The following is a 22,582-nucleotide window of genomic DNA, read 5'->3' as shown; positions in this document are numbered from 1 at the left end:
TAAAAGGGGAGGGGGAAAGAAAGGGAACCTATGAATATACACATTCTGAACTTCACACACACATGCAACATGCAGTCTTCATAGTTTTTATTTTTATTTCAAACTCCCAAAACAGACCAGGGCAAAGTTTCATCCTCAAAGTACTAAATTTGCTAATATTCAGCAGGCTCCCTACAGTTTAAGCTCTTATTACTCCTTCCTGAGTACATATTTACTCTGATGGAAGAAAAAACCCCATTAGGCTTTCACAGCAGAAATCCTGCCTCGGAAAAAAAGCATATGTTCAGTGTTGTTATTAGATAAGACCGTGTCTGTTCAGAAATATTTTGAATTAAGGGTTTTTACCTCTTTTTCTTTGGTTCCCGCTGAATCACATTAAAACCAGACGTCTAGGTTATTTCTGAGAAAGAGCCCACTTTTTGAAGTTCTTCAGCCTTATTGTTCAATATTAATAACTTAAATACATTACATACAGGCTCTGTATATGCACCATACAAATGTGCATCAACAGCCTTTAAAAGACTGACTAATTTACTATAATTAATTTACTATAGCTGTGTCTTAAATAAAACAACACTATTTAAAATAACAGAGTCACAGACTAGATCCTAAGGAGCTCAAGAAGAGAAGTTTTGCCTAAAACTGCAGCTTCCCCATAGCAGTTACAGCCCTGCAATTTTGCCCTAAAGCCAGGGGGAGAGCCCCTGGGTCTTGAACAAACATAGCAAGAGGAAAGCATTTGCCCTCAGACTGCAGTAACGCAGCTAGCGTTAGGTCAGAGGTTGGACTCGATGATCTTGAGGTCTCTTCCAACCTAGAAATTCTGTGATTCTGTGATTCTGTGTGATTTGGGTCAACATTACAGCAGTGTCCCCGACCAGCATGAGCAAAAATCATTTGTTAGTAACAGCCTAGGACTTAAATAAGTCACTTCTTTCTGAGACTTTTGAGCCTGTTGCTACAATTGGCATTATAATTTGGAAAATAATAGGTGACCCACCTTAAAGCACGATGTATGACAGTACACTTTAAATCCCTTAAAATTCAGTCTGACCACAACCCCACTTAGACAAATACCTGAGAAGTGTTTGTGTGAATCTGTCATGAACAAAAACAAATATCCTGGTGGAGAAGAATTTAATTCTGAAGCTACAAAAATTTGCAGGACAAGTGATGAAATCACTCCATTCTGCTATTTTTTATAAACCTAATCTGAACATCTAATTTTTTTTAAACCACAGTTTATCACTTCCAGTTACCAGGAATGTCTTTCCCACACTTATTTTTGTTGTTAGATACACTTTTTTTTTCCCAAGAGTTGCCACCATCTCCAGTAAGCATTCCCCTCTTAACCTGAACATCAGCCCAGTATTTTCAGTATTTAAGTTTTCCAAAGAAACAAAACTTTTGGGTGATAACTTTTCTTTTTCCTTTTAATTATAACTTATTCTGGTGGATAGCATTAGACAGAGAATAATTTTCCTACTTATGACCAGGCAAAGGAAAGAAAGGCAGCAGAACATCCTTTGCCATCTCCACTGACTCCCAGTGTAGAATCCCCTCCGATTTTTATTTCACCTTTAATCTCCTCAAGGACCCTACCCCTAAAGGTGCTTGCTAGTTAGCACCATCTGATGTTCTTGGTATAGACACCTCTACCAAAACCTGGCTTAGAACGGTGATTCATTGCACCAAATACAGTTAGGAGCCAAGGAAGACCCTAGCTCTAGCTGCACAAGGCAAAAACTGAAATAACTACAATTGTACCTAATTTACCCCCTTAAGATTATTCATATCCTGTTTTGATTTAACTTACATCTATGTTAAACTGAAATAGAACACTCATAATCAGAAATGAAAGAGCATGTTTACATCAAGGCTTATACTAAAATAACTAAAGGTGTTAAATTCCTTCTAATTTCAGTTATTTCAGTTCCAGTCTGTGCATAGACAGGCTCTTCAGAGGTGAAGTAATAAAAATTCTCAGAATTAATGCTATTCTGCTTGAAAGAAACAACCAGCGGAGAGATAACTGACTAAACAAACAAACCCCTACAAAAACAAAAACAAAACCTCCAGCTAGTTTGATTTTTAAATCCACCTCTATTTATGGTATATGACCCTGGGATGTTGTCTTTCCTAAAGACCTCTTCACAGAATAAAAAGAGAAAGAAAAAGACTTTATCTGAGGTCTCAATTACCCCTGCAACTGAAGCACTGCCAAATGTTTATGTTACCTCTTCCTCCCCTCCTTGGGGGACAGTGACAACTGCATTTTCAATAGCAGAACAATGGATGATACTCAGTTAAAGAAAACAGAGAGCAACAATTCTGGTCCCAAGTGTCCGAGTGAATTTTAAAATGTTGCCATGAATTACTTGGATCTTGTTTCCTACTTGAGTACTAAAAATATAATACTTCTCTCCCCTCCCTAAGCATTGAGATTTAGCCCCAAGGTCCATAGGTACGTGCTTTGATAACGATTTAATAATTATCAGGGTTATGTACGTAAATAGTGTGAAGTAAGCACCAAAGTAACATGCTCAGTATAGCATCCTGAGCATGAGGATTGACTGCAGGAAAATGTGAACTTGGATTTTATTCTCAGTACTTCAAAAAGGTGTCAGATCCAACATCTAGTCATTTACCACAGACGTACAAGCAGCTGCTGGTTCCCATGAAAATCACCCTTTGTAGATGATTTTCAGAGGTTAAACTTAAAGAAAATGAAAGAAAGTAATAATCCAGAATGGCTACATCATCTGTGCCCTCCAGGATACTGCCTAGCATGACTTGACCCATAAAACAAGTTACCAGATAGTGCAATGCCCTCAAGTCAAACTGCGCTACGTACAGTTTGTGTTTACATGTAACACTATCACTGCGGTTGTGACTGTAGTGGTGTTGATTCTCTTAGGAGAGTAAATGAGTGAAAGCTTTTTGAAAGGGTGTCCGGCTACCCTATGGCAGTAACTCAAGCTTTATGCCTGAATGTTGACCAGAAACAAGCAGCTGAAAATCCAGAGTATGAGCATGAACCTCCTGCATCCCCCCTTCCAACTGAACCCTACAAGAGCTGCAGGTGAATGCAGGCAACATGGGATCTAACCCCTGGTTTGCAACCATAGGATGGGAGTTCACAACGGCAGAGGTGGTTTTTTTTTTTTGTTGTTGTTTGTTTGTTTTTGTTTTTGTTGTGTGTTTTTTTTTGTTGTTGTCGTTGTTGTTATGCACAGCACAACTTGCACAGCATCCTTTTCAAGATGCAGTTGAGCATCTCCCATCCTGCAGTTCAGACTAAAGCCAGGCGTACGCTGCCCCTGGCACCCAGACCTCTTCGCGCACCTTGTTTCTGTTGCAGGGCCACACAACCCAAGTCTCCTTTTTCACCGTGCTCACAGGTGGTTCAGAATGCACGAAGGAAATAACGCAACCAATGGCAACATTTCTACTTCACCTAATAAAAATAAATCATAGTAACCTTTCCATCTAAATTAAGGTGCTTATTAACCTTTGGGGTCTTAAATATTCAAGTTACACTCACGCACCTTCTATGGTGCTACGTGACTGCCAAAATTAATGCACACAAAGAATATCAGGTAAACCTATGATGACTGAAAAGTTTAAGGATTGCTTGGCCTTGTTTTGTTTTGTTTTTTTTCTTTTTGTTTTGTTTTTTACTTCTTTTATCAATAACTCAATTTGGTGCAACTTCATGGCCTCTTCAAAGCAACATACAAGATCTATAAGTGAGCACTTATGTTGATATGTCAGCATTAGTTCTGATATTATTAACAATAGGCATGAATGCATTATGCAGCAGAAGAGGGGGGTTGAATTTTAATAGAGATGTTAACAACATCTGTCAGCATTTATTGCCCTATTATGACCACGTAAAGAGCCTTATTGGCAGAATATGTAAGTGAGGAAATCTGCTACGCTGTTGTAGCCTGCCACTCTTCTGAAATATCACCCTGCTTAGGAGCAGCTAAGGTATTCCAATTAGAAAAATAAATAAACAGAAATATAAAAGAAACAGAGAAAGATTTATCCAAGTCATGTCACATGGAAGGGAAACAAGTAAGCTCTTCAGCCAGCCAGAATATTCTTCCATTTCTTGATTTCTGCATAAGATGCTACGAAACATTTTTATTAGAATTAATAAAAACGAAGCCTGCAGTGAGGAATACAAGAACATAACAAAGAAATAAAAAGCAAACAAAAGATACAAAACCGTGCTTAGAACATAGCAACAAACTACATCCCCTCTCAGCAGCATCCAGGGGAAACACCCCATGCTCCTCAAGGAGATTTTTTAGAGCCCCACGATTGTCCCTTCTGGATCAGAAAAATAGCTCTAACAACTGACACCAAGAAAGCATGCTCCTTTCTGACTCTCTCCCCCTTTTTAAACTCAGCAGTAATCTTATTGCCTTACTGGTAAAAACATCAAGCAGGCTTGTTTCCTGTTTCAATGTTATTCTTGAAGTGGGCTGCAGTAAGAGTCTGATTTTCATTGGGCTATTATTATTTGCAGCTGTGCGACCTTTTTAACCCTCCTTTAAAAGTGACATTTCAGCCTTCAACCTCAAGCTGTCTAAATGTTGCAAGATTTTCAGTCTTCTGATTAACAGTGAAAAAGAACTGATGGGGAGGTGTACAACAATGTGCCTAATACAGGTCAGTGCACCGATCTTGCCACTTGCACAAGTGAGTAATTACACTCATATAAGCAACCTGTTTGTTGAAATTAATCACCTGGGCATGTTTGCAAGACAGGTTTCTTCAGGCTGGTGTGACCCAGGTCACTGAGATTGCCAAAGACATGTACAAAATCCACAGTCACTAGCATTAGCAGCGGTATGCGGAGACATGAGCAATAAATGAAACATCACCTGTTTCTTAGGGTCATGGCCACAGCGTATAAGAAGTGAGAGGAGATGTGGTTATGGTGCACTTGTGCATATTTAAGAACCCCATTGGTGCATGCAGCTACTCATGGCTATCCAGTGCCACACTATTTGCAGGTAATTGCAGTGTCATTACAAATGCAATTAAGACTTGTTGGTTTTGGAAGTGTAGCACATGCAGGGTTAATGCCGACGGTTGTTCCCAATATGCCCTTGCATGAGCAAAGCCGACTTTAAGTATCGCTGTGCTGAAACGGTGCATGGTGTTTTTCGTCTGCGTGGACCGCTCAGTGGAAAGGCCTGTTTTCTGAAGCTAGCATCATGCTTTCCACATGCACACATACAGGGCTCATTATCACGGCCCTGCCTGCTTCAGCTGCTACAACGGAGGGTCTGTCAGCATTTCCATTAGAAACCACCCCCCGTTTCAGGATTAAAGCATTTCCAAATGGTTCTGGATGCTGGAAAGCAATTTGTGTCTGGAGTCCCCAAGAAGGCCTTTAATGTGATACACATTTGAGCTGGGGCTCTAGCTCTCACTGGTACTCCAGTGAAGTTTTTGTGATTACATTTATGACATTTATATGTGGAAAAACACTCAGCTTGGGCCTTTATTCATTTGTTTTAAAAGGAGAGAGCCCCATAAATCTTCAGGCAGAGCGGAGCGCTCTCAAAAAGCGGTTGATGTGTGAATTGCCTCAACAGCGAGCGGCGTTTGGTCCTGTCCCTGTGGCTGGCAGCAGCAAGCACCGGCTGTGTGGCACGGGGGTGCCTCCTGGGTAGCTGCAGCCCCTGCCACCTGTGTGATTGCTGGCCAGAGGCATGCTTCGGGATCAGCTGAAAACAGAGTACTCAAAAGATTCTGGTTTCACACTTGCCAGACACCTCGGTTCTTGTTAAACATCCACTCTGTTTACTGCCTGTCTGAACAAGATCCAGCGCTGGGAAGGCTCCCCGGGAGTCTGAGAGTTTTATCCCATCTCTCTCTCCCAGGTATACTCATCTGTCTCCAAATCAACTGAGGGTGAAGTGGTTTTGCTCCCCGACTCAGAGTTTGGCCATGACAAAATACTGTTTTTGTTATCAAGGGAAACCTAACAGCTTTCTCCTGCATATCTTCCACTTATGCAGAGCTGCTTTCTTCTAAAGAAAGAAAGAAAGAAAGAAGGTGCAGGACTAAGGATAACCAAACAGAAAAGGTGCAAGGATAAGAAATTTCAAAAGGGAAAAAGAATGAAGTCTGAAAACCTAAAGAGCTAAGGAGGGGGAAAAATGAGGGAAAGCAGAACCCCAAGGGGTTCTGGCAACAATGAGCCACCAGTGGAAGCAGGATAGAGAAGGAAAATGGAAGCGAGGCCTGCAGACCAAGGTACAGGACCAAGGAAAGAAAGAGGGAGTAAAAGGACACTTCTGAAGAAGAAACTTAAAATAGAAAGCAGATGACCTACTGCCTTCCCACATAACAGCAAAGTGAGAGTCCAGCATTGTATGCCATCCATGTAAGACAGGAGTATTTGGTAGAGGGCTCTGTTTGTCCTCTGCACTGGATGAGCCATAAATCAAATCTAGCAAATATACACAAGTTTAAATGATTAATCTATGAAAGGATTTGCTGTTTTAAAGAAATAACCATGGGGTTATTAAGCATAAGCAATAGAAGACCAAAAAAAAAAAAAAAAAAAAGCACTTTTGAAAAAAGTTCATGAGAGTTATCTCAGCACAGAAATATTCTATAGGAGAAATCAGATCTTTATAGGGAAAGATGGCTATTACTTCAACTCTGGAAAAACACTTCTAGGAATAATGTGGTTATTTTACACTCTGCAACTGGCCAAATAGGGACTGCCTCCCCTGGAAGACTTCCAGGCTTGTAGCTCTGCAACTGTCCCCCACTGATGTCATTTGCAGAGCAGCCCTAATACCTGCTCTCCCTTGTTACAAGTTTGAAACAGCGTGAGTGACCAGGATGCACTACTACTGACAACACAGAGGTTTGCTTAACAGAACATGCAGCGGCGCCAACACAAGCTGTAGCAATACAACCACAGATGCAGGCAATGAAAGGAAAAATCGCTATTTGACAATGAACATTGAACACCCCGTCAGACAGAAAGAACACCTGTATCACTTCTCCATTTTACCTACATGCAATTCTTCTGCTAGCGTTTTCAGCGCTGGAAAAACCCAGACCTACTAAGTAAAACCAACATCTATGTCTACATGTATAGTTTTAATTTGCCAAACACTAAGGAGAATGTCAAGTGTCTAAGGGTAGTCAAACAGCATCTAAATTTCATGTTTATCTCGATGTGAATGAATATTTCATCAGGCATTCAAAGTAAATGCTCATGCTAGAAGGTTAAGTTAGACTGCTGTGGGTCTTGGGATAGCAAAGGGAAAGAAAAAAAAAAATGAAAGGCAGCATGCAGCAGATGCTTTATATGGTCTGCTAAGAAAGGACTCCCCACTATCTCAAAGGTTCAAACATTAGAGTTCGTAGTTAGGTTGCCCACGGTGGTGATAATACCTGTCTTTAGATAAGTCACTGTCAATCTCACAATTTGTTCTGTACAAAGGAAGGTGCAGTAACACAAGTGGCAGGAATCTTGTTTCAAGAGACAAACACTAATGACTAGTGTTTTAAAGGAAAAAATGTATTTGCTCTGTTCTTTCTTTATGAGCAAGTTTTGGCTTCTCCCTGTTTGGGACACAGTCCCTTGGGGCATAGAACATGAACACAGGAGTTAAAACCACCATTAGCTGAAATCGATATTTACTAGCAAACACTTGAAAGGTTTAAAGGAGAAGAAACACAGAGAGAATTCCATTCTGGACTCCTACGGACATTATTAACATGAATCCAATAGCACCTACTCTCTCACTGCTAATTTTTGAAGGTTACACACAATGCAGTATTTGATGTCCTAATGAGTTACAAATAACATAAGAACAGGCTGCTCAAAATTGTATCTACAGCTATTTGGCAGAAAGAGGGGGGGGGAGAGAGAAGAACAGAAAATGCATGGCTTGTCAGACAGTCTGCCCCAATATTCACTCTTCTCCCAAAGGTTAATAGCATTAAGTGAGGTGGGTGCTCTGTCTTCTGCAAACCCTTTTCACAAGCACTGCATCATTCCCAGAGCTGTGGAAGCTGCTGTGCTTCAGTAGTTCTTATGCCAAGAGCTTTATCGTGGGTGTACAAAAGAAAAACAAAGAGTCTTCGGATCATCTTCACAAGTTAAGATGGTTCATCATGCCTATTGCTGTGAAGCAAAAATAAATAAATAAAATAAAAATAAAATAAAATAAAAACACTTCAAGGAAAAGTTCAAGTGTTATGCACTGGAGAAGATCTACAGGAAGCCTGTAAAGGGCAGAAAAGGCAACTGCAACTGTGGCGAGAAATGAAGCTCATGAAGCAGAGGGTGTCATTGATGAACTCCCAGTAACATCTGGCAAATAAGCTAATCTTTTGGGACTTTCCAATGTTGGCAGATAAGCATGTTGTCTGTCCCTTCAAAGGCTGACCTCATTTCTATCCTTGGGTTAATGGCATGCAAAGCTCTGTGCTACAGTTACTTTTTTTCACGCTTTCCCCCGCCCCCAACAGTTATTCTTAAACACCAAACAACTTTGCCTATTGTTATAGTTTGCATACAATTTAATTAAGAGTTTTCCCTCCAGGAATAATATTGACTGAAGGTTTTGAAGGGTTGTTTTGTTTTTTAAGTGTACTGTAACTGCAGTATGCTAATTGCTTTGGTTTACGATACACAAATAGATAAAAGAATTCACCTACCTTGCATGCAAATAAACACTTAGATTTCCAAAGGGAAGGAAGAAAAAAAAAAGAAAGCATAAAAGATATCCTGGGGGAAACAACACAAGGCTGCTTAGCTGACTTTCATACCAGAAGCGGTTAGGGGCTTAAACAGAGGCTTTGAAAATTCTGCCAGCCCAAATTTTCCTTCTGGTTTATTATATAAAATAATCCTTAAACCAGAACTCTGCAAACCAACTTTCTACACTTTATGGATACAATTCTGCAATTCTGTATATTTAAAATAAGTTTAAATTAAGGCCAACCTTGCTTTTTTTTTTTTTTTTTTTTTTTTTTTTTGGCTTTATAACTAACATACAGGACAACTTAAGACTTTCATTACTTTCATTACATAGAAAAATGAGGCCATTAATAACTGCTACAAGCCATTAATTATTAACTTTTACCCTTTTATAATTACAATTTTTAAAGATTTTTTTTTTTAATGGGAACTTCTCTCTCTTCAAAATGACCAAAATTCCTGAATCAAGCCTCAGCATTCACTGTTCTTAGCATAAGATAAAATCCTCTAGGGTAACAAATCTCTGCTGGGAACACTGGCAGCTTGTATGTCCCCTCAGGCAGCACTCAGCACAAGAAAGTCTTAGACATTAAAATCTGAAAACTCTTCTCTTCAGCCCCAACAATCAAGGGCAGGCTGATCTGCAACAGTTTAAACTTTGTATTCGCAAAACTACTACTGGAAATCTCCAATACATACCTCTTTTATTCACTGTTAGTTTCTCACCATCACATAACAAGATTTACTAACAGCAGCTTAACAACCTACTTCAGGTGAGTTTCATTTGGATATAGGCTTATCCTTGTTTTTAGGAATAACAAGATGGGGTCATCACGCTGTTAAAATATTTTAATTAAAATTCTAGTTTTTGAGTTTGGGAACCAGGTTAGAAAACTGTTTCCACCTCATTCTTGTTATTTGTATTGAATATATAGCACAGCACAACTGGACTTAAAGAGGGCCATAAGGAGTAAGCAAGGATTTGCTCAAACTAATCAGCAACTCAGAAAAAAACATATATACTCAGAGAAGATGCAGATGTCAAAGTGAGAGCTTCTGTATTCTGGTGGCCCTTTTAGACATTGCAACCAGCTCCTTCTGGAGGTTTTCACCCCGTCAAAACAGCCAAAACTAAGGACCAGAAGTACTACTCACAACATTTAACCAAAATCTTTTTTTTTTTTTTTTTTTTTAGCCAGGTCTTTTAGCCTACATATGCTGGAATACCTGAAGATACACCAGCAGTCACAAGGCATGTCCAGTGCAGATACCACCAACACAATAGGCCCTGTTGCAGGGTTCAACTGTGTTCATCCTTGACCGTTTATGAGGCCCTCTGCAACTATACCAAGGTCTGAAGCCAATAAATAAATAAATAAAGACAAATGCTGTGAGGGCCAAGGGATACCCGGGGCAGGCAGGCCTGGCACTGCAGCTCCCTCCTCTGCCCCCACTCCCCAGCTGTGCATGGCAGCAGCTCAGAGTCCTTGGCCATGCCAAGGCTTTTCTTCACAACTGAGGTCTCTGCCCTGGAAATTCAGGTATCTGACCAGAAGAGAGCACAGAACAACCCACAGATTGCCTGCAGACATCCCAAACAAGCAAAAAAAAAATACAGGGTTTTGTGCTACTCCCCGCTCCCACAAACCCTCCATGCTGGCTCTGGTGTACACCCTGGAAGGGCCTGCAACTCTTGAGTCAGGCACGAGGACAGGACCCAGGAGAGGGGCTACCTTTGAAGACAGTCCAAAACAGATCTTCAAAGACTTTTTCTCAAATATCTGCCTCCCCTGAGCACAGAAGCGGTGATCCTGACCTTCCCCACCACTCAGGGAGAGCACCCAGAGGTATTTGCGAGGGCCGGCAGCGCTCGTTCCTCCAGCCCGTGACACCAGCTGTGCCCTGCAAATACATCTGCTGCATGTGAAAGACAAACAACTGGCTTCTCTCCACACCCATGAACAGCAGCTCCAATATCAGCATCAGAGAGAAGCCCCAAGACAGGCAGGGAGGTGACTGTGCAGGGAGGTGACCAGCCGAGCAGAGAGATCTGCTTGATCTGCTCAGATCTCCAGAGAGATCTGCTTATAGGTATGGAGGAGAGCTCTACACTACAGGAATGAATGTGGTGTGTGGGTCTGTGTGTGCACGTGCAAATCCAGGTGTGAGTGTGAAAAGGAACATTTCTCTCCCTCCTAAAAGACTGCAAGTATTTCCCAGCAGTACAAAACTCTCCAGAACTCATCTCAGGAAAGACTGCCACATTGCATTAAAAAAGCAGTCTTTCTGGCCAGTGGATTATTGTCTCCATTAAGGAGGCAGTATATCAAGATGAAAAAATTCCCAGCCAGTCACTAGCCACAAAGTTCTGGCACTGACCAATCCATAACTACAAACAAGAATATTAAAAACCAGCACACATGAAAAAAATATTACTTTCCTAAAAAGAAGGAGGCAAAGTAAGAAGTAATTCTCTATAGGCTGTACATTCACAATCTGTGAACAACTCACAGCAACTTATAACATGCTGCAAGTGTAAAGCGGTGAAATTCAAACATCTTTCAAAACCACAGATTTGTAACTTGCGCTTATGTAAATACACAGCTTTCAAGCCTCAGCCATCCTGGCCATAGCTCTTCTGGGAAAAATGAAAAAATCTTGGCTGAGGTTTCCAAGAGCAAGTAGTGATACTGAGTGCCTCCAGTTTTTAAGTGTCCAATCAGAAATACTTTAAAAGGGCTTCATTTTCAAGCCATGCTGCACACACCCTCTCCAAATCATATCCCTTTAGGGAATATTTATCCTAAAAAGTAAGCAAATAAGGAAAAGTCAGACACACGCACACATTATTTTGTTCATTCTTCTCTCAGTATTCTCTCTGAAATGAAGATGTAATGCTATGTCAAAATTACAGACAAGAAGCTAAAGACCACAAATTTAAAGACAGAATTTTTAAACAGAGCCTAGAGATGTCCAAAATCTTATTAATTGCAACAAGATTTAAGTATATAGTATATGTAGCCTCATCTGAAAAATCCCAGTTTATATGATATATCCCAAGCCACACAAAGTTGGTGGCAAAGCCAGGAAATAAACACATACATATTTATAGTCACAAGGTAACTACGAATACATAACTACAAGGTCATTCTTTTGGGATTGGACTCCATAGACTGATCTGTTTTTTTGTTTTTGTTTTTGTCTTTGGTTTGTTTGTTTGCTTGTTTTTTTGCTTTTTTTTAATTAATATAACTTATCTCATTTTTCACTAGTATGCAGAATTATGATTAACAAATTCTTTGTACGAGAAGTTAAAATAGAATTTTATAAAAAATAAAAAAATAAAAAGCTATCTCAATATACAGTTGCCTCAGTTTCTAAAAAGAGGATTTCTTACGTAAGCTTTTTGATGGTCTAGTAAGCATATGAATGCATAATTCCCCTGTCCTCTCTTGCAGGAAGAAAAGTTCACTGAGATTTGTACAAGGACAGTGAAAAAATACTCTTATTTCAAAAGTAATTAGAATGTATTTACATCCTCTAATGTTATAAATATAACCCAGTACACAGAAAACCCAAAGAGTCAATCCAAGGATCTTTGCACACAGAATCACTAACCTTATTGCAATCTGCCTGCCAATAAAACAAACATGCTGTGGGTGTCTTCTAACAACTGACCGGGTCTAATTATGCCTCAGAGTACTTATTCTGTTGAGGTAATAACCATCACAAAATAATGGTATAATTGATATAGCAGAATTCCTGCAAAAACAGATTTTACCAGTTAGCAAAATCAGTGATTGCCTCTGATAAAGTAATTGTAAGTTGGGGAGTCAGTATTTGGAACTGCAGAGCACTTTTGGAAAGATGCTTTCACCCTGAGCTTGACACATCCTCACAGTGCACCACCTGCCGCTGACCAGACATCTGAGGAGAGTCAGTAGTTCTTCTCAGAAAGCCATATTACTGCAGGATACTTCTTTCCAAGTGTACGCTAACAATATGAAGGTCATTAAAGCTGTATACTCTAGCTGTCATAATTTTGCCTGACATACTACCCAACATTTTTACAACTACACAGGCAAAGGCTAGGTTTTCTTCACAGAGAGAGATATTTATATGAAGTTTCAGATACTGACTACTGCTTTTATGTTTATCCGCGCTACAGAGAGCTTTTTCACAGAAAAACAAAATGATTTTGGTTGAAAGGGACCTCTGGAGGTCATCTGGTCTAAGTCCCCTTCTCAAGCAGAGACACCTAGAGCAAGTTGTCCAAGAGCAGCAATTTTGATTATTATTACTGCTTGATTTTCTTTCAGAACAGTTAGTAGCAATTGCAGATAGGTTTCACTATCTTCTCATATGTCAAAATGGGCGAAGAAAATGCTTGACAGTCATTTTGGTTGGCTCATCCAAACAACACCATTGTTTGCATAAATCTATAGAACATAAAACATTTGAAGAGCATCACGAAAAAAAAAAAAATGGGACTATGGTGTATCTTCTATGGGCTTTCATCTAGCTACTTTAGCAGACTCCTGTGCTACACTTCCTCCTTTTCACTTTCTCATTTCTCACATACTGGTTTGGTCTCACTTGAAGAAGCCTCAGATCTTTGACTGTTCATTTTCCATTTACACACATAACATTTTATTCGATGCATTTTATATTACTTCATAACACACGTTGCTATAGTACACAATGTATTAACACTTTTGCCATTTGTTGTTATGGTGTTTTAAAAGATTTAGGTCCTTCTCTGAGGTACTTTGATGTTACACCAACACTTTTGGTAGTGTTTTGTCTATGCTGTATACCTTAGAAGTTAGCTTCTTTAGGTAGATGAGGACAGGAAAAGAAGCAGAAATAAATAAATAAATAAATAAATAAATAAAACACCCTAAGAGAACATCTGAGCTAATGAACCAATCAAAAATACAAGACTCTCTCCTAGTGTCACTTCACAATAACAAAAAAGCATATGTTGAGATACAAGCTGCATCTTCTATTTAAAGTTAACCCAGAAAAAATTCACTTATCATTACCTAGGTGGTAACAACCTTAGAACTGCAGAGACAAATACATTGAAAGAGTATTTCCTTTCAATTATCTGTGAGAAGTTTTCACAGGTTGTCTTGCTTCTAGCATTACTGCTTAGCTCTTTAAGTAGACTCTATGTTTTTCTTCATAGATTTACAACTTAGCTGTGAAAAGGGTCAGATGAATCACTTTGGTAGGTAACTACCACAGAAAAAAGAAAAGAAAAATAAATAAATAAACCAGTCATTATGGACCTTCACACAGAAGAAATTTAGGGAATGTACTTAATTTTTTTAAGAAGGCTCTTCCTGCTTTCTAAATGACTTTCTCTGGCAATCTCATTCCCATTTTTCTCCTATTTTCTTCCTAAAAAAGGATGGGAAAAATAAACTGAAACCACAGGGAAAAATACTTTGGGGAGGATGGTTGTGTGACGGAGTTTGGTGTAAAACTATGGAAATATTTGGGTTTCTTCCTCAGTGCAGTCTTTGGCAAATTTTACAATTCCAGATCAGCTTTTCTGTCCACACACATGACACAACTGACTACAAAATCCATTTTGTAGGAGCTGACAAGGCAATGTTTGTTAGCCCATCACAACTTCCAGAGAATGCACTCCCATGACTCAGGCAGTCAAACCTCACAGTGGTGAAGATCCCAGTTTCAAGATCTGTTGGAGAGGTCAGGCCCATTCCACTACTGGATATGACCTTATATTTGGCAGACAGGGAGGAGGAAGCAGAGATGATCAGGCTACATACATGCTGGCAAAGATACCTTCTTTCCTTCATCTTTATTCAAAAAGTCTTTGTAGCTTGCATTTTTTCATGGAAGGCTTTAATTGTGTAATAAATCACAGGTAGTAAAACAACTATTTCTCATTTAGATCAAATCCCTTTTGGAGGGCTTTACCAGAATAGTTATGCTCACAGATCAGTGGTAAGTGATCGTGTGTAGTAAGACTAGTTCAGGTACTTGCTGATAGAGCATGAACATGAGAACACATATCCACCATGGACTGTGATTTTACAGTAACTTTTACAGAATATTGTAAGACTACTCTTTTTGGTGTGTGAAAATCCCTTTGGTGTTTTCCAGTTAATAAGGATGAAAGGGGAGGGAAAAAAAAAAAAAAAAAAAAAAAGGAGAGAGAACAGAACATGGGAAAAAAATTATAGGGCTGCATAGGCAGCCTCGAAGGAATACGGACTGTACAACCTTTGAAGTACCCAATTCTAAAATGAGATCATATGAGAATTTTTAAAGCAATAAAATTGAAGCCTCAGACACAAGTGTAAGTTACAGCCTGAAGTGCTTTATCACAGCTCCATGAACCCTCTTCCATAAACCCTAGTTGTTCAGAAAGTTTATTTACTTCAAGGCAAAAAAATGAACTGATTTTGAGAGTGGAAAAGAGGGGAGATCTTGTAGTTTCCCAGAGGTGTGTTGATAAATAAGGCCTGCATTTCATGATATCAAAATCATTGCAAGAGGAGAATGGTCTTCTGCCAGCCTGCAAGGAGACATTTTTCACTTGTGGGGAGAAGAACAATTACCGGTGCTTTATACACTTCTGCAACAAAACTCCTGCCCTCTGGAGAGCAAGGCCTTCGATTTAACAGCATGCCTATAGGTAGGTGAAAATCACAAGTTAACTTTTAAGTCTGTTGCATCCAAAAATTATGCCTTGACTAATTGTATGTCTCTGCTGTGCCACATGAAATACCATGCCTATTTATGTGGAACCATACAGAACTTAGCAGTGATGCTAGCTCATACCGGTGAGTAACATCAGCTCAACATTGCTTTTGAGCTGATCAGCCATGTCTTTCACCATGGCTAGCTAATCCACACGCAAAACTCTACTGATGTGGATATGTCCCTTCCAGCTAGAAATGTGCCCACGTTGTGTGATATGTACATAATCAAATTGACTTTAAACATCCTCAACATCTCCACCTTGTTCAATCATCCCAAACTCCCTCCATAATCAATGAAGAAAAATATGTACATGAATAGAATCACAGAATCACAGAATCACAGAATTTTCTAGGTTGGAAGAGACCTCAAGGTCATCGAGTCCAACCTCCAACCTAACACTAACAGCCCTCCACTAAACCATATCCCTAAGCTCTACATCTAAACGTCTTTTGAAGACTTCCAAGGATGGTGACTCCACCACTTCCCTGGGCAGCCTGTTCCAGTGCCTCACAACCCTTTCAGTGAAGAAGTTCTTCCTAACATCTAGCCTAAAACTCCCCTGGCTCAACTTAAACCCATTCCCCCTCGTCCTGTCACCAGGAACGTGGGAGAACAGGCCAACCCCCACCTCGCTACAGCCTCCCTTGAGGTACCTAAAAAGAGCGATAAGGTCGCCCCTGAGCCTCCTCTTCTCCAGGCTGAACAAGCCCAGCTCCCTCAGCCGCTCCTCGTAGGACTTGTTCTCCAGGCCCCTCACCAGCTTCGTCGCCCTTCTCTGCACCCGCTCAAGCACCTCGATGTCCTTCTTGTAGCGAGGGGCCCAAAACTGAACACAGTACTCAAGGTGCGGCCTCACCAGAGCTGAGTACAGGGGGACGATCACCTCCCTAGCCCTGCTGGTCACGCTGTTCCTAATACAAGCCAGGATGCCGTTGGCCTTCTTGGCCACCTGAGCACACTGCTGGCTCATATTCAGCCGACTGTCCACCATCACTCCCAGGTCCTTCTCTGCCTGGCAGCTTTCCAACCATTCCTCTCCCAGCCTGTAGCTCTGCTTGGGGTTATTGCGCCCCAGGTGCAGGACCCGGCACTTGGCCTTGTTAAACTTCATGCAGTTGACCTCAGCCCATCGGTCCAGCCTATCCAGATCCTCCTGCAGAGCTTTCCTACCCTCAAGCAGATCGACACACGCACCTAACTTGGTGTCATCTGCGAACTTACTGAGGGTGCACTCGATGCCCTCGTCCAGATCATCGATGAAGATATTAAAGAGGACCGGCCCCAGCACCGAGCCCTGGGGGACGCCACTAGTGACTGGCCTCCAACTGGACTTGGCTCCATTCACCACGACTCTTTGGGCCCGGCTATCCAGCCAGTTTCTAACCCAACGAAGCGTGCGCCAGTCCAAGCCAAGAGCAGCCAGTTTCTTGAGGAGAATGCTGTGGGAGACGGTGTCAAAAGCCTTGCTGAAGTCAAGGTAGACCACATCCACAGCCTTTCCCTCATCCACCCAGCGCGTCACTCTGTCATAGAAGGAGATCAGGTTCGTCAGGCATGACCTGCCTTTCATAAAGCCATGCTGACTGGGCCTGATCGCCTGCTTCCCCTTCAAGTGCTGCATGATGACTCTCAGGAGGATCTGCTCCATGAGCTTTCCTGGCACTGAGGTCAAACTGACAGGCCTGTAGTTTCCTGGGTCTGCCCTCCGGCCCTTCTTGTAGATGGGCGTCACGTTTGCTAGCCGCCAGTCGATTGGGACCTCCCCCGATAGCCAGGACTGTTGATAAATGATGGACAGCGGCTTGGCCAGCTCCTCTGCCAGTTCCCTCAGTACCCTTGGGTGGATCCCATCCGGCCCCATCGACTTGTGCACATCTAAGTGCCGTAGTAGGTCACCAACCAGTTCTTCATGGATAATGAGGGCCACATCCTGCTCCCCATCCCCTTCCACCAGCTCAGGGTACTGAGTATCCAGAGAACATCCGGTATTGCCGCTAAAGACTGAGGCAAAGAAGGCATTGAGCACCTCCGCCTTTTCCTCATCTCTTGTAACTAAGTTTCCCCCCGCATCCAGTAAAGGATGGAGAAATAGGCAGAATTCATTGATGAATTCATCTCTATTGTGAAGAGAGGAACTGTGAGCTAGAATTGCCACTTTCTCTCTTCTGACTGTGAAAGATGCCTGGAGGATTAGCTCACACACCACACAGATGCCTGCATGTGGTCAGAAAACCCCATTCCTCCATACCTGAATTTACCGCAGCAGTCTGAGTTGGGATAATAACCAGCTGCCTGTTCATACAGTGCCTTTAAATCTCTGGATGGCAATGTGCTGGGAAAAAAAAAATAAAAATGCATGACAGTGTTGCTATTCATATTCTTAAAGCACAGACTAGAGAGAAAGCGATAGGCTAATAAAGTGTCCAAGATCTGTCACTTTTTTTTTCTTTTTTTTCTTTTTTTTTTTTTGCAACCGGATCATGTTTTGCTGCCACTGGAGTAAAAGCCTGGCTCCAATCTCCGCACTTGCGTTCACTTGGCACTTGCAGCCCCTGGGACTGGCTAGAATTAGCGAGAGGAAATATCCTGCACCATCCAAGGGGAAAGGAATGCCTCGCGCTGCTCACAGTGACCTGCCTGATCAAGAGCAACTCTGCAGCTGAGTACAGGCAGGCCTTCCTCACGCGGCTAACGGCTGCCATGCGGGAGGGACCGCGAGCAGGGTGGGCTGAGGTGCGCTGCAGGGGCAGTTCAGCACAGAGACTCTCTTAGCCGCAGAAAACAGAGACTGTTTTCTCATCCTTCTCTCTCCAAACTCCAGCTCTCCTGTCAGATAATAGCTGCAAAAGACTTCATTTTAGATAGCAGGAGAGCTTGTGTGGTTTTGCTCTTAATTTGCAGGATAGGGAAAAGTTTCTTTTAACTATATTTAAGTGATAACATTACCAATATAACTTGTGTTGGGAAGCTGTAACAAATTCATAACATTTCGTTCATGTTTCCAGCCTCACGTTTTGGCTGCCATCGGGTTCTATAAGGCTTTTCCACAGTTACCCCAAATTTTGTACTCTATGCATGCAAATATTTGTTATGTAATTTTACAGTAACCCACAGGAGCCTTGAGAAGAAATACAGCCTGGCAGAGCCTGGCAGCTGGAGGAGAGAAATTGTTCAGCTCTGAGACTTACTTGTTCGAAGTCACTTAGAGATCTGTCCTGATTTTATAAATGAGATAAGAAGTACAGATTTAAAAATTATACAAATGCCGAGCCATCTGTTTGGGAAGATTTAGCAAAATGAACCCTTTAAATTTCATTCTTCAAGTTATAAAATACTCCATTGGAGAAGCTGTTACAGTAGGTTGACTTCATCCTCTAAGGCAACTTTTCCTCTTTATTCTTAAGCCCTGTAACACCCTGCAAGCCCCAAGGGCATCCCTGCAGCAGTCTTCAGAGAAAGAAAGACAGAGAGAGAAAGTTGTCCTTGGATTTATTTAGCAAGAAGGAGGCCAAATCTGGGACAGGGAAAAAGGGTTTGCATAGAGTCAGAGCTCTCATGGATTTGTAAAATCATCTTGCACATGGAATATATTGAACTTTGAACCTAAACTAAGGTCAAGCAAGTTTAAGGCTTGATACAGATGTTTCACAGAACTCTGGTAAATGAAGGTGAATGTTACTGTTAAAGCAAGAGAAAAAAACAAGCTATAAAAATGGTTGGTCGATTGTTTATTTTTCTTTTCAGTCCATTGTCGAGTTTACTTTGTCCCCCTTAAGCCCAGCACTGGTATTTCCTGCATCTGGGTGATGACAGCAATCTCTTATACACCACATAAAACAGATTTAGAAGTTTGAAATCCACTCCTGGCCTGGTTTCTCCCCGGAAATATATCCCTCCAACACAAGGGAATATTGCCTTCTGGTGCACAGGAAAAAAAAAAAAAAAGAGAGAGAGAGAGAGAGAGAAAGAAAGAAAATTTCATTATACACAAAGTACCGAGCCCTCCATAGCCAGTGAGAGAGCCTGAACCAAGATTTGTTTTTTAATTAAGTTACAGAACAATACAAAGAGAAGTCCCTCAAGGAAAATTAACATTATGACTTAAAGGAAAAAAAAAAAGAAAAAAAAAGTACTATGATCACTTATTTTTAGCCAATTACTTTTCTTCCTTTGGCACTAATGTGTTTGAAACAATGCTCAGAAAAAGGGCCAAGATGTTCCAAATGTTCAATGCCATGACAGAGCACTGGCCAGTATGGAAGAAATCCCCTTTTCCAAGCAAGTTCTGACTAACAGAGATAACGTCATTGGCTCTGAACCTGGAATGAGTCTCAAGATTTGGCAAATGTAGGAAAAATGCAAGTTTGGAAATAAGTTGGAAAAGTTAAAAACTTTTAGGAGATCCACGGTAAAATAATGCTGTAATAACACTAAGTACTTTTCAGTTGCAAAGAGCTTACCGTTCATCAGCTTTCAGCATCAGGAAGACATGCAGGTGATATTATCTCTGCTCTACTGATAAAGCATATGAGCAAAGGTAAGAGATGGCATGAGTACCAGGGCAAAGTAAAACAACAGATGATGAGCCATGAATTTTTGTGTCCACAACAGATAAAAATGAGATAGGTTTCAAAGTTTAAAAGTTAAGGAGAGACAAGTTTATGGAAAGGACAGTAGCAGTATTAGTATTTTTGGTCTTTCCGGGCTAATAACTTGAGTAAAGAGGTTGCAGGACTAGCACATCTGCTGCTGTAAATCTCCTTTAAGGCTGGCTACTTGCTTTTTTTTCTCCACATTCCCACAGAAGTCCCAAGAATCCTGGTTCCAGTTCCCCACTGTTTTGCACCCTGGGTAATCGTTAGTGCCCCTGAGTCACCAAAGCACTCGATTGCATGCTAAAGTTTCAGCACACACAAGCACTCTCAGCTCTCAATTATCCATGGGTAGTTTAACCAGATTCAGTGGATTAACCGTGCTTCAGATGGAGAAACTTCATACCTGGAGCTACACAGAACCCCTGAGGCTCTGGCAGGGCTTGTAGGTCAGGCTGATGGCTCCAACGCTGCTGTCCTGCTTGAGCTATTATGGTGGGACCAATGAAGATTGGTCCCAGTATTTCAGTCCCCAAACTGGGCATATGAGGGGAGCATGGTACAAAAGCACATATATCTCTACAATCACACTGACCCCTTGCTATGTCAGCACCAACTCTACAGAAAGCCATGAGTATCCTCACACTCAAAAAAGGGATTGTGAGGATTGGGTGTTGGGTGTTGCAGATCAATGTAGAACCATCCAAACACGGAGAGTCAGCGCTGCTTCAGCAGCCCCATTGAGCAAGCAAGTCTTGCCATAGCCAAGAGCCCAGGAAGCATGGCCTGGGGTCCAGCAGGAGTGGAAAGTGCCTGAGTGAAAAAGAGTTGACTCCAGAGAGATTATGATGTTGCAGAGAAACTATGATGTTGCCCCTTTGTGCTGCAATTCCTATAAACTCTGGGTTCCTAAGGAAGCCAAACAGATAAGAGAGTAAAAACACACAGATCCAACTTTGCACACTGTATCAGATTACACCCATGGAAATCAGAGCACCATAAAAAAATGGTTCAAAGACACATGAGTAGATTTCTCACAGCCAGGTCTGCATCAGTGAGGCTCACCATGGGTCAGACCTGGCCTGCCCCGCACTGAAGCATCCCTTCAGGGATGCACTGCAGCATCCCTTCATCAAGGCATACCGAGAATGGAGAGTAACCCCATGCACCGGTAGGCTAGGAAATGAAGAACTGTTGATTCCCATTGACTTTACCAAAACTATCCGCAGGTTTGCAGAGTTAAAGAGGCATTATGTAGCATTTTGCATGAACAAAAGAAGCAGGCTATTTTTAATTTGTTTTAAAAATGATTTTAGAAATACGATTTTCTAGCATTAATAACTTCGCAAACTTGGCAACAACCAGCCTAGTGAGATAGTTGCAATGGAAGGAGGCAAAAACAAAGACACATACAACTTTTACAAACAGAAAGTACAGGCATTGTGGAGGGATGCAGACTACCAGAAAAGATAGACTTTCAGACAAAATATATTGCCCAGCTACAGGAGTGTGACCTGAACTTGTATGAATTTTTAAAAGGTTTACTATTTATTGTCCCATCATTCCATCAGCCTAATAGTAGAGTGTAGAGAAGAATTAGACAAAAAGTGAATGAGCAAATTATGTTAAACATGCAGGAAATATTGCAAAAGGTGATAAATTGTGTACAGTGAGTTCTGTGACCTCACATAAAATGATACTGTAGAAAAAGTATTTAACCTTATGCCATGAGACATTAAGAGCAAATAGATGCTTGCATTAGAGAACTAAGGCTGCTGTCATCCACTTCAGGTTTAGAGAGACAAACACCATTAATCAGGGCGAGATCATTTGTAGAACAATCAATAGAAAGGAACAAATTTAACCCAAGCTAAATATCTGCAAACTTCATGGGCAGCTGAATTACACAGGGAAAGGACCAAAACAATGATAAATTCTAGTGAAGATTAAGTACGTAGAGACACGTTTGAAGAATTTAGGGGGGCAGAACAAAGACAGGCTAACTGAGATTGCTGGCACCCTTATCCTGTGCACAGGATCTGGAAAACATCAGGAAAGACTGAAAGAAAAAAAAATGTACAGACTATGGACAACTGTGGGAAAGAGAACTGCTTTATATACTAATGCTGCGGTAATCCCAGGGCAGGCAGCAAGAGGGAAGTACGTGTAGTTGTAGAGACAGTGATTGAGGACAGAAAAATTTCCTATAGGAGAAGAAAATATGGCATGTAACTTAAGCAAAGACTGTCCATGTTCTAATACTACACAAGAAAACTGTCAACCATATCCACAACCATGCCAGTGGATCAAACAGTTAGCTAGATTCCAGCTGGAACTGGGGAGCCTGCTGCAATATGATCACCACAATCACGATGAGCAGCAATATTAGACGGGAGAAATGTGACCAAGCAGTGGTGATGCACGATGCTGCCAATAAGAACATCATGAAGCAAAAGATGTTATCATTTGGCATTTATAGCAGATGACTCAGAGAAGT

The 22,582-nt window shown here is 41.2% G+C and overlaps 1 protein-coding gene across 2 annotated transcripts in view; it reads right to left on the bottom strand.

The window, feature by feature from the left end:
- The window catches only part of CREB5 (cAMP responsive element binding protein 5), a 255,618-nt gene that overhangs the window by 211,453 nt on the left and 21,583 nt on the right, over positions 1–22,582 (bottom strand). The window contains exon 1 of one of the 2 annotated variants that reach the window (XM_084507651.1): positions 17,742–17,825. The exons of the other annotated variant lie outside the window; for it this stretch is intronic. The gene's annotated coding sequence lies outside the window, so the exon portion shown is untranslated. Of the gene's footprint in view, positions 1–17,741; positions 17,826–22,582 lie in introns of those variants that run through there. 2 annotated transcript variants of the gene reach the window in all.

Source organism: Aythya ferina, assembly GCF_964211825.1.
Source record: "Aythya ferina genome assembly, chromosome: 2".
Classification (NCBI taxonomy): domain Eukaryota; kingdom Metazoa; phylum Chordata; class Aves; order Anseriformes; family Anatidae; genus Aythya; species Aythya ferina.
Note: the sequence above shows the minus strand (reverse complement) of the source record. Positions and strands in the feature narration are given on the sequence as shown.